This window comes from Heterocephalus glaber, unplaced genomic scaffold, assembly GCF_053883595.1.
Source record: "Heterocephalus glaber isolate CG9 unplaced genomic scaffold, H.glaber_assembly_v1.0 deba00001553, whole genome shotgun sequence".
In the NCBI taxonomy this organism is placed as follows: domain Eukaryota; kingdom Metazoa; phylum Chordata; class Mammalia; order Rodentia; family Bathyergidae; genus Heterocephalus; species Heterocephalus glaber.
The window spans coordinates 24089290-24101331 of record NW_028258344.1 but is presented as its reverse complement, the minus strand read 5'-3'; the positions used below and the strand labels follow the sequence as shown (position 1 = coordinate 24101331).

Genomic DNA, 12042 nt, shown 5'->3' with positions numbered 1-12042 from the left:
TTGAAACAGTAGTGGCAGCAGTTCCTCTCTAAATGTCTTGTAGAATTCACCAGTGAAGCCATCAGGGCCTGGGCTTTTCTTAGTTGATAAGTTTTTAATTACATTTTCAATTTCATTGGTTGATATTGGGTTGTTCAGAATTTTAAGGTCTTCTTCGTTCAACTTTGGTAATTCATATGTATCTAGGAATCTGTCCATTTCTTCTGTGTTTTCCATCTTATTGGCATATAGGTTCTGGAAAGTAGGTATTGATGATCCTTTGGATTTCTGCAGGGTCTGTTGTAATTTCACCCTTTTCATTCCTAATTGCATGGATTTGGGCCTTTTCTTTCCTTTTTCTGATAAGGTTGGCTAAGGCTTTGTCAATTTTGTTGATTCTTTTGAAGAACCAACTCTTGGCTTCATTGATTTTTTTGTATTGTTCTCTTAGTCTCCATTGCATTGATTTCTTCTCTGATCTTTATAATTTCCTCCCTTGCATGAGCTCTGGGGTTGTCCTGTTCTTCTTTTTCTAGAAGCTTAAGGTGCAGCATCAGGTTGTTTAATTGGGCTTGTCCTGTTTTCCTAATATGCATATTCACTGCTATGAATTGCAGGGGGGGATACTTTTAAAGCCAGAGCATTCTATTAATTGAGAAATACTTCTTTTGTCGATAAATAACACTTTATAAATGTCTCTGTTTCAGTGTGTCTGTTTTTCTTTCATTTGGTAAAGGAGGAATCATTCAGGTTTAACATTGGCCACCTAATACTTGAAAATATGCATTTATCTCAGTTTGTTCTAATTTTTAAGAAAATTTTCATAAATATACTGCACTTAGATTTCTTTTAAAGTTTTAATTCAGAATCTTAATTTTGGAACTAAAATAGAATACTTTGTGTTCCTTTTTAAAATGCAAATTAGATATTAAGTAAGTATAATTAGATCCTTAATTAGTACTGATTGAGCATATTATAATGTTCATGTGGATTTTATGCTATTGCCTCTGTCATTTTGAATGTATTAAGCAAACACATCTTTCCTTGATATATTTTCCTTGAAAGCAATTTCTTCCACATACTGTGTCTTATGAAAATGACGGTATCAACTTTGTTATGATAAATAATGCAGACAGCTATACCTCTTATGGTGTGAATATATGATTAGAGATTACTTAGCTTCCAAAATATATTGCTGTAAGTGTATATATTTTGAGACTTAACAGTTTTGAGTTTAACCTGATCTCAAAACTCCTATTTTAGTCAACATCCATTTTGTCTTGACCCTTAGATGACATTTATTTTTTATTTACTAGAAAGATAAAATGCCAAACTAGTTTGAAGTTAACAACATAAACTCTTTAAATCTCAAAATCTATTCCAGAAACAAGAATTTTTTCCTAATTGTGATTGCAAATATTTTAGTCTGTTTCCTGAATGTAATTTTGAAACTTTAATTTGAATTTAGCTTGTTTTGAAAATACTGTGCCTTTGGCATAAATTTTTTTTGTTTTGGACATAAAATTTTTAAGTTCTTTTTTCACGTTGATGAAGGAAACATCTTAAGTTTGAACAATGTTCCCAGAGTAAAGCTTAGCATATGCTGGCTTGTGATAGAAGTTTTGTATTGATAGTGATGATGATGGTGTTGATTGATAACAGCAGCAGCAACTTTCTAATTTTTAGGACTGTTATATAATTCTCCTGCCAAAGAAATCTTAGTCACTCTCAGAAAATAAACTGATACTATACTTTTCAGGAAATACAGTTTTTAAATATCTGACATAATGCTTTGATGAGTAAATTCAATGTAAATACTCACTGCTTACTTTTGAGGGGTGGGACTGCTGGTGATCAAACCCAAGGCTGTCACATGCTAAGCGTGCACTCTGTTAGAGTGCACCCCCCCCCACACTGCTGACTTTTTTGACAGATGAGATTAATATAATTTAGCTAACAGTAAAGTGTTTCAGTTATTGGTTGAGATGTACTGTTCTTAATTTTCTTTTAGTATTATAAAAGAAGAAATCACCTTTGTTGAAGAGGCTTGAGTATTCCTATTTTAGTAAAGAAATGAGAATCATTTTAATTTTAAGGAAAATAAAAATTATATTGAATTTACACAGATTCTCTATTTTAGTCCTAAAATATTTAACCATAGTTTATTCTTTTATTCAGTATTCTTTTGTTTAAATTACATTGAATTTTATAGAGGAAAAATGATACAGTAGCCCTCTGGATTAAGAAATATTATCCACATTTTTTTGACAAGGCTGAGATCTAGAGAAATTATTAAATTTGTACAAGGTCACTAAAATATATTTTCAGTGGTTTGAATTGTAGCCAACCTGATTACACTGCACTGTGATAATAAAATCCTGATCAATCTGTCCAGTAGGATGAATTCTTATTTTTCTAGTTCTTTTTAAATATTTAAATTGCTTGTTTATTAGGATAAAAAAAGCATACCTGTAAGCATTCCCTTTTTTAAATTCAACAACATTTTGTCACAGTCATCTTTTATAAAAGAATTTTAAAACATTAAGTAGAAGCCAAGTTTACCTTAGTGCATTCTTTTCCATTTTTGTCTACCAAATCACTTTACCAGAGATATTATCAAGTACTGTGTAGCTAAGTTCAGCTGCACCATTGTCAGTCTTAAGCTGTCAGTGACTAATAAATAGACTGTTCTTATCTTGCCCTTTTCAGCCTGAATTTCAAGGCACGGTGTGTCTTTTTAAGTAATTACATTGCAATGTAATCTATGTTTCTGTATATATAGCTCTGTTTTTAGGTTCACTTTAAAAAATTGAGTAGCTAACCAAGCAAAATATTTCTAGTTGCATTTTTATAAGAAAAAAGAAAGTGGGAAGAATTATTTATTTACATATCTGTTGTCAATACCAAATACTGTGTTCTTCTACATTAAAATTTTATGTTTTACTGAAAATGAATACATTTTAATTTAGACAGGCTTTTCTATATATATTCTTGTTTATTATAAGAACATTTTATTGACCAAACGAAGCCTTAATTCTTTTGGGTTTCTTCCTTTTAGATTAAAACTTTAAATCATTTATTTATTCTTTATATTGATCACTGCAGTGTGAAAGCTAATATGTTTCAATGTCAAGCAAAATTAGTAAAATTTATGTTTGTGTTTCTGTTATTAATTTTTTCTTTATTGTTTCAACTTATAAAAATAATGCATTTTTATATAGAAGCTATGCAACATTCCATAAGTACTTACACTTAAAAACTTCCAGGGCCAGGGATTTAGCTCAGTGGTACTGCTACCTGCCTTGCAAACACGAGGTCCTGAGTTCAATCCCTGGTACCGAAAACAAAACAAAACAAAACACTTCCAGCCAGGACAGGTTTTGGTTTTGTTTGTGTCCTTTTTTTTTTTTTTTTTAAATACTCTGTATTTTTGAATCTTATACCATAGAGTTTTTTCAGTATGAAGGATACATAATATATCATTGGATATTTCATAGTTCGTGTTTATTAAATGGGTTGTTTCTACTTTTTTGTTCAAGTGTTCTTTTTAAGTGAAGCCGTGAACATCTTTCTAGATAAGACTTATAAGTTTATTTTTTGAGGAATGATTAAGTGGCGTAGCTAGATTATTAATATTTTTCAGACTTATGTAAATATGTTGAACATTTTATGTATTTGCTTATTAATGGTATTGCCTTTTTTTTTTTTTTTCTTTTTGGTACTGGGGATCGAACTTGGGTCCTTGCTCTTGCAGGGCAGGCGGCGGCACCACTGAGCTAAATCCCTGGCTGATACTGCCTTTTTAATACATTGTTCATTTCTCTGCTTAGCTTGTTAACTATTGGGATTGTAGTGCCTTCTTGATTTACCTACATGAGCTCTTGATATCATTAAGATTGTTCACCTTTTTGTTTTGAAACTCATTTTATTACAAAAGTAACTCAAGCTCATTGTAAAGTATCAATTAAGATAGATTGAAGAAAACAAAGATCATCTAGTAAAAATGTTTTTACATAAATGTAAAAATAGTTTAAAAATCATATTTTCAAATTCTATTATAACTAGGTTTTCCATTGGGACCATCTAAGTATGTCATAAACAAAATTGTTATACTATACAGCATTTCATTGCTATAATTTATTTAACTAATCCCCAATTGTTATTTATAGTGATGTTGTTTACAATTTTCACTGTTTTTATAAATAATACTAAAGTGACATTTCTATGCATACGTTTTGCTATGATTACCTGATTATTTCCTTGGCATAAAGTCTTTGGAATACCAGAACTAGAAAGGATATACAGTCAGCCCTATTTTCAGAAAAAGAAATTGCATCTGTAGTTAACATACACAGACTTTTTTTGGTCATTATTCCCTAAGTAACAATTACATGTATAAGTCATCTAGAGATGATTTCAAGTACACTGGAGATGTGTGTAGGTTATATGCAAATACTGTGCCATTTCATATACAGGTCTTAAGCATCTGCAGATTTTGGCATCCTTGGGATCTTCACTTTTTCTCTTTCAAGTTGAACTTTCCCCAGCTACTTGTCTCCTTGCTGCTGTTTTCAGAGATACAAACTCTCTCCTTGGCAGAAACACCCATGGGGCCTAGTGATGCAGAACCAAATTCTCCTTTAATCTTCCTCAGACCTTACTGGTCATAGGCTATGACTTGTCCTAGGATTCCAGTAAATACAAACCCTTGCCATCCAGCATACACAATTTTATACATAGTATATAAAGTTATTGTTCCTCAAATTGCTTACAATAAACCTACTTGAACAATAACTTTTTATTATCTTTACTGAATGACTGTAGAAGGTAACTTCCATTTTCTGTTCCTAACTGGTAGGCTGTATTTACCTTGGCCTGTTGAATACTTGTCAAGTTTCTATCTTAAAACTAATTTTTCCCCTTCTAATGACTGAAACTATGTAAATATCTTCTGGTGATAAATTTCTAGATTAGTTTTTGAGAAAATTCAACTTGTCCCTTTTTATTCATAGTTTAAGATTTCCCAATATTTTTAAATGTTTGATATCTAATTCATGTGTAATATTCTGATATGATTTAAGTAATAAAGGGAATATTTACTACACTATAACTCAAAATTTAAGCTTATTTTTCTATTCTGAACGCTGAACCTAAATTTCATGTACTGATAGTATATAGTTTTTTAAAAAAACATTTAGTAACGCTTGAGTTTATTCTTCAGTTATATATTATCAGAATCAAGGAATCTACCCCACCCCCAACCCCCATGGATTGAACCCAAAGTCTTCACATTCAGTTACCTTCTGGGCCCTTTTTCTTTGTTTATTTTGAGATAATGTCTTGCTAAGTCACTAAGTTGCCCACACTAGGCTCAACTTTGTGATCCTCTCACATCAGCCTCCCAGAGTGCTGAAATTACAGGTGTGTGCCACCACACCTAGTTTATTTTCATGATATGATTAAACTGTTATGATTCTAAAGGCAAGAGCTTTCTGATAGGTACAAATATAAAATGGTGCAGCCACTTTAGAAAACACTTTTGACAGTTCCCTAAGTGGGTAAATTTACTATATGACCCAACAATTCCACTCCTAGGTGAGAGAGATATTTATATGTACACTAAAACACTCGTACACAGATGTTCATCCAACATTATTCATGATAGCCGAAACATGGAAATAATCCAATGTCCATCAGCTGATGAATGGATAAAGAAACTATGGACTATCCATACAATAAAATATTACTACCCCCCACAAAAGAATGAAGCTACTGAGGCAGGATATAACAGCTGAATCTTTTTTTTTTTTTTTGTGGATCAAACTCAGGACCTTGTGCTTGCAAGGTAGGTGCAGCACCACTGAGCTAAATCCCCAGCCCAGCTAAATCTTAAAAACTTTCTTTCAAGCATTCTTTTCTTTTTTTTTTTTTGTACCAGGGCTTGAACTCTGGACCTTGCACTTGTGAGGCAGGCGGCAGAACCACTGAGCAAAATCCCTGGCCCTCTCTCTTTCTCTCTCTCTTTCTTTCTTTCTTTCTTTCTCTTTCTTTCTTTCTCTTTCTTTCTTTTTAGGGTTTTAGGGTTTTTGAGACAGGGTCTTGCTATGTAGCTCAGGCTGACCTAAGACTCACAGCAATCCTCCTGCCTCAGCCTCCTGAGTACTGGGATTACAGGTATGCACCACCACGGCCAGCAAAAACTTTATTTTTAAATGGAAGAAGCTAGTCATAAAGGACTCCATATTGTTTTGAGTCCATTTATCTGAAATACTCAGAATTGGCAAATAGATTAGTGGTGCCCTATGAATGGGGAGGACGAGTGAAGGGACAGGAGGTGAGCATCAAAGGGAGTGATGTCTAGAGGATACTAACTATGGCATGGGAATTATATTTCTATTTTAAAAACTTTCTTAATGGTAGCAAAGTTTTATTAAAGGTGGGAAAAGAATCAGGCTCTGCAGAGTGCATTTGGGCCAAGAAAAACTAGGGAAAGAAGTATACCCCACAGCGTGAGTGAGGGCCACCACACAAGAGAGAACACAGTGGCCTAAAATTTTTTCTGTGTTTATAAAAGAAAAAAGGGTGACATGATAAAGAAGTCAAGAGACTTAATTTCTTTCTGTTCTGTTTTGTGAGCTTGAACAAGTCACACAACCTTTTTGGTCCTCACTTCCTGTTGTCTGGTTGGTCTTTTAGAGCTTTCTCGACCCTAAAATCTATTTTAATTTTGGGGGAAGTGATCTGATTATAGCTGTCAACAAATGTGTGTGGGGACACACGATTGCTTGGATTCAATGGTTTCCCAAATTGCAGGCGAGCTGGCTCAGTAGGACTGATCCTACTGCCCTCCCTTCCCTTATCATGGCTTCTAAAGGACAACCCATTGTTTGTTTATATTAAAGGCAGTACTTTCCCAAAGTTACTATACAGTGCAGATCACCTCATTTCTTAGCCCAAACAATACATGTGGTGCCACTGAGTCTACTGTCAAGTAGCTTTAGTTACTCCTCTGTAAAACATGCAAAGAGTAGCCCTTGTCACTGCACTGGTAGTCAGAGTATCTCAGGAAATAACCACAGACTTTATTTATAGCATGTATGTTTTGGATTTATAACATTTTATCTCTTAGAGAATAGTGTATTATTTGCTTGGTTACTTTATAATTGTGATAGTTTCATGCCACCCACTGTAGGTTGTTCTGCAGTGGTTATTCTAACCACAAATTAAGGAGTTATTTTTCTGTGGTTCAGTAATACACAAGGATTGTATTGCAAGAGTTGCTGGAGCCCAAGTTCTGTAAACAGTTTTTTTGGAAGAAGTTTTTGTCTAACAGACTGACTAGATTGTTGATACTCAAAACACTAGAGGACTGAAGTTAGATGAGCAAAGTATAACTTGTTAGTTATGTTTAACTTGAACATTGTGCTAAGAAATGTCAGATAAGGAATTTACTAAGTGCCCTCTGGGTTCACACATGCAGCAGCCTTTTCAGTAGGAAGAATTACCAGGGAATTTCCTACACCAAGAACAGTGATTATTTGTACTTTTGGGTCCACTTGAGGATACAGTCAAAGCACATTGTCTAAGAGAATTTATACATTATGTACATACACAAATGTGTGTATTACATGTGAAATCACATGTAATATGGGGAGTGTTTCATAGATATTCCCCACACACCCATTAAACCTTGAGGTACCACGATCCTAGGTTACAAACCCAAGGTCTGGAGGTCTGATAATGTAGAAGCAAGATAGATTCTATCTTCCAGTGTCAAAAATGTTAATAATTTGAGGGTGGAGCCATGTGCTCCTTGTGGCAGAGTGTAAGGTTAGCAGTGTTGCTGAACTTGTTTGAATACAGAGTCTGCTCAGATGTCCACCGCAGGAGCAGCATTGCACCTCACTGCCTCTGCTGTTCACTGCTCTATTTGGGCCTGTGCAATAGTAGGTGCCTGGTAAATATTTGTTGAAAGAATGAATGAATGCATCCAGGGAGAAAAGTGTTCTGCACAAGAGTTGCCTTTTGTTTCTAGATTTCACTATATTTGCTTCAAACCTTTCTTTTTCTTTCTTTCATTAAGTTTATTGGTACATTTTAGGTATAAAATAGTTACATTCATCATTGGGATCTTGTACCTTTACATGATGTATCTTAGTTCTTATTTTTTTCCCCATTTCCCTGCTCTCCCTTCACCCCTTCTACTGTTCCCTATTTACAGAGACTTTGTTTCTATTTTTTCCTTTTCTCATATTTTTTTCCCTTCTTTCCTTTCCCTTACCCTTCCCACTTCCCCAACTCCTTTGGACCTTTTCTTCCTATTTCACATTATCAATTATACCATTTAAACCATATTTACACTTTTAGTTTTTCACACCAGAGAAACTATTTGGCATTTACATGTGTGTCCTATTTATTTCACTTAAGAGTATGGCCTCAATGTGCGTCCATTTAGCTATAAATGTCTCTAGTTTCTCATTCTTTATGGCTGAGTAGTACTCCATTTTATAGAAAAACCACATCTTCTTTATCCAGTCTCCAGTTGATGGGTATTTGGGGTGTTTCCAAGTTTTAGCTATTACAAGCTGTGCCACTATCAACCCTTTCTTAATAGCGGATATTTCAGAGGCAAAATAAGAATGGATCTGGTGATGATGATATGTGAGTGCAGAGGGGCTCATTCGGCATCTGAACACAAGCTTAGTTATCCTATTTTTTTGTCTTACCTTACAGAATCATGTTTATTTTCCTTTTGTTGCAGATGACCAAATTTTTCTTTACTTTGCCTTTCTCATTTCAAATTAGAGAAACGGCAGGATTCATAAGAAGTTTTTGTACTGCTTCTCCTTATTTGAAAGCCTACAGGAATCCTTGAAATTTTCATTTTATAAGCAATGGAGATTTTGTTGTCTGAGATTTCTTTCTTCTCCTGTTTTTTTTTCCATTAAGTTTATTGGTACATTTTAGGTATAAAATTCAGTTATATTCATCATTGGGATCTTGTACCTTTACATGATGTATCTTGGTTCTTATTTTTTCCCCATTCCCCTGTCCACCCTTCACCCCCTCCACGCTTCCCTATTTACAAAGACTTTGTTTCCATTTTTTTTCCTTTTCTCATATTTTTTCTTTTCCCTTCTTTCCTTTCCTTTACCCCTCAACCTTCCCCTGCTCCTTTAGACCTTTTCTTCCTATTATACAGTATCAATTACACATTTTTTAAAAAAATTACAATATCAACATTTAGAGGACATTACCACAGATTTTACAGAATTTAAAAGGATATAGAAAGCATATTACAAAAATCTTTTTTGAAATAAATTTGACAACTTCTGTGAAGCACTGGAAGACAAATTCATGAAACTGACTCTGGAAGAAATGTAAAATTTGAATAGCACCTATTAAAGAAAGTATATTCTTAGCTTGAAACCCTACCAATATGACAACCAACAGGCTCATATACATTTTAACTGATAAATTATATCAAACATTTAAAGCAGAAAAAAGAAGGAACACTTCTCCCCTCATTTTAGGAAATCAACATTTTGCCAATACTAAAACTGGATATAGATAATAGAAGAAAAAAGTATGAACACAGATAAAAATTTGTTTAACAAAACAAACTATTAGAAGTCAGATCTGGCAGTAGGTAGAAAGTGGTTTTATTATAGGGATGGCAGTGTTAGTTCAGCGTTGGAAGATCCACCCCCATAAGTCATCATTTTAACAAAGAAAAAGAAAAAGCCATATGATCCTATCAGTAGTTGCAGAAAAAGTATTGGACTAAATTCTACAGCTATTCATGATAAAAGCTATCAGGAGACTAGAAGTAGAACAGAACCTTCTCAACAGATAGAAGACATGATTACATACTTCCAGCAAAAACACCTTATATGAATGGAAAAGATACAATGCTTTCTCCTTACAGTGGGGAACAGGGGCAGATATGCCTGCTCTTCAACTGTCCATTAAACTTTAAAACATAGGGCCAAACCAAAATAGTTTGGCAGTAAAAATTATCAAATAGCATAGGATTGGCAAGGTAGAAGTAAAATCTTTATATGTAGATGAAATGATCATCTACAGAGAAAATACTAAGAAATCTCTAGGAGTCCCTAGAACTTGTATTTGAATTTAGCAGGATTAGAAAACACAAGATACATATAAAAATTCAGGTCTTTGTATACTTGCTATAAATGAAGAATTGGATATTGAAATTTAAAAGTTATGTAGGAGTACAAAGGACCTGGAAAAGTAAAAAGAGAAAAATAACAGTGTTGGAAGACATTTATTACCTAATTTTAAGACCTCTTCTAAAGCTACAGTAATCAAGGCAATGTTGGCATAAGGAAAGACATACAGATCAATGGAATAAAACAGAATCTAGAAATAGAACCACACATATATGGTCCACTGATTTTTTAAAGATTATTTAACATTAACATTTTATAGAACATAAACTCAACATAAGAGCAGAGGAAAAGATAATGTTTTCAACAAATGGTACTAGAACACCTAGTATCCGTGTGTAAAAAATTAACCTCAACCCTTTATTTCCATACATAAAAATAACTTGAAAGGATTTATGAACCTAAATAGGAAAGACTAAAACTATAGAACTTTAAGAAGAAATTATTAAGGGAAAATGTTCATGAATTTAGGGTAGGCAAGAACTTCCTAGGATACAAAAACCATGATGTATAAAAGAAAAAAATTGATAAATGAGATTCCATCAAAATTCAGAACTTTAAAAGACATTGTTAAGAAAATGAAAAGTAGTCCTTAACCAGAAGATATTTATAATACATATAACCTATGACCAGAATATATAAAGAGCTCTTATAGCTCATTAATAGACAACCCAATTAAAAAGTAGACACATGAAGATGATAAAGGCAAGTTGTGCAACACTAGAATCAGAAAAATACTAATCAGTACAATTCCAAGATCATACTTTCTAATACTGCTAATGTGCATGTAAAATGATAAAACCATTTTGGAAAACAATATATAAATTTCTTGTATTACTGTTAAGAACCAACAGCTCTGTTCTTTTTTACTTAAGAGAAATGAAAACACATGTTCACAACAGATTTGTACATGCAGGTTGACTGTCCCTTATCTGAAATTCTTGGGACCAGAAGTGTTTCAGATTTTGGTTTGAATTCCACTTGATCTGCAAAGAGGATAGCTACTTCTGCGTTTTTGGGGGGGTTCCCGTTGCATGGAGTATTGTTTTCTACCCTTTAACTTTCAGTCTATGAGTTTCTTTTTTAATTAAGTTTGTTTCTTTTTTTTTTCATAGTATCATGGATTTTATGGAGTGCCTAGAATTTGGTAAAAGTTTACTTAATAGGTGTCATAATCAAACTATTGTTTCATTAAATGCTGGTCTTTTTCAGAAGAATTTTGCAAAAAGTATAATATTCTAAATTAAAATTAGCATAGCTTATTGTTGACACAGTGTGATGAAGACTTCTGATCTTGAGATGTTAGATTATCCTAGTGATTTTCTCATGACTTTTGATTTGCTTTAGGTATGTTAATGTTCACCAGATGTACACCAAATTAAACTGATAATGCAATTTCTGGCATCACTCGCTTTTTATCCAGAGCAAAACAACTTGGTTCTGAACTTAGTTCAAATCCTATTCATTTACAGAGGCAAAGATGGCTTTGCAAAATTTAATATGTATTCAAGCAGCTACAGGTCTCTGTTGCTTAGCTTGCTCTCCCCACCGGTTCTCTTCCCTGTCTCCCACTGTATCACAGCATTTTCTTTTTTCTCTTTTGCTCAGTTCCTTGTAGTCTTTAGCTGTGGAAGGGGGATTTAAATTTCTAAGTTTGTTTCTTGTATGCAGCATATTGTTGGATCTTGCTTTATGACCCATTCTGCCCATCTATTTCTTTTTTTTTTTTTTTAAGAGTAAGAAAAATTTATTGGGAGAAAGAAATCTTCTGCCTAAGAGAGACAGAAGGGGGACCGGGAAGTGGGTTGCCTGCCCACCCCACTTTTCAAAGATGTTTTATACAGCAAAGCTATGTGGTGAGGCGGGTACAAAG

At 33.6% G+C, this 12042-nt stretch overlaps 1 protein-coding gene across 1 annotated transcript in view; it reads left to right on the top strand.

Moving 5' to 3' along the window:
• The window catches only part of Mrps28 (mitochondrial ribosomal protein S28), a 134598-nt gene that overhangs the window by 50951 nt on the left and 71605 nt on the right, over nt 1–12042 (top strand). The window lies entirely within an intron of this gene.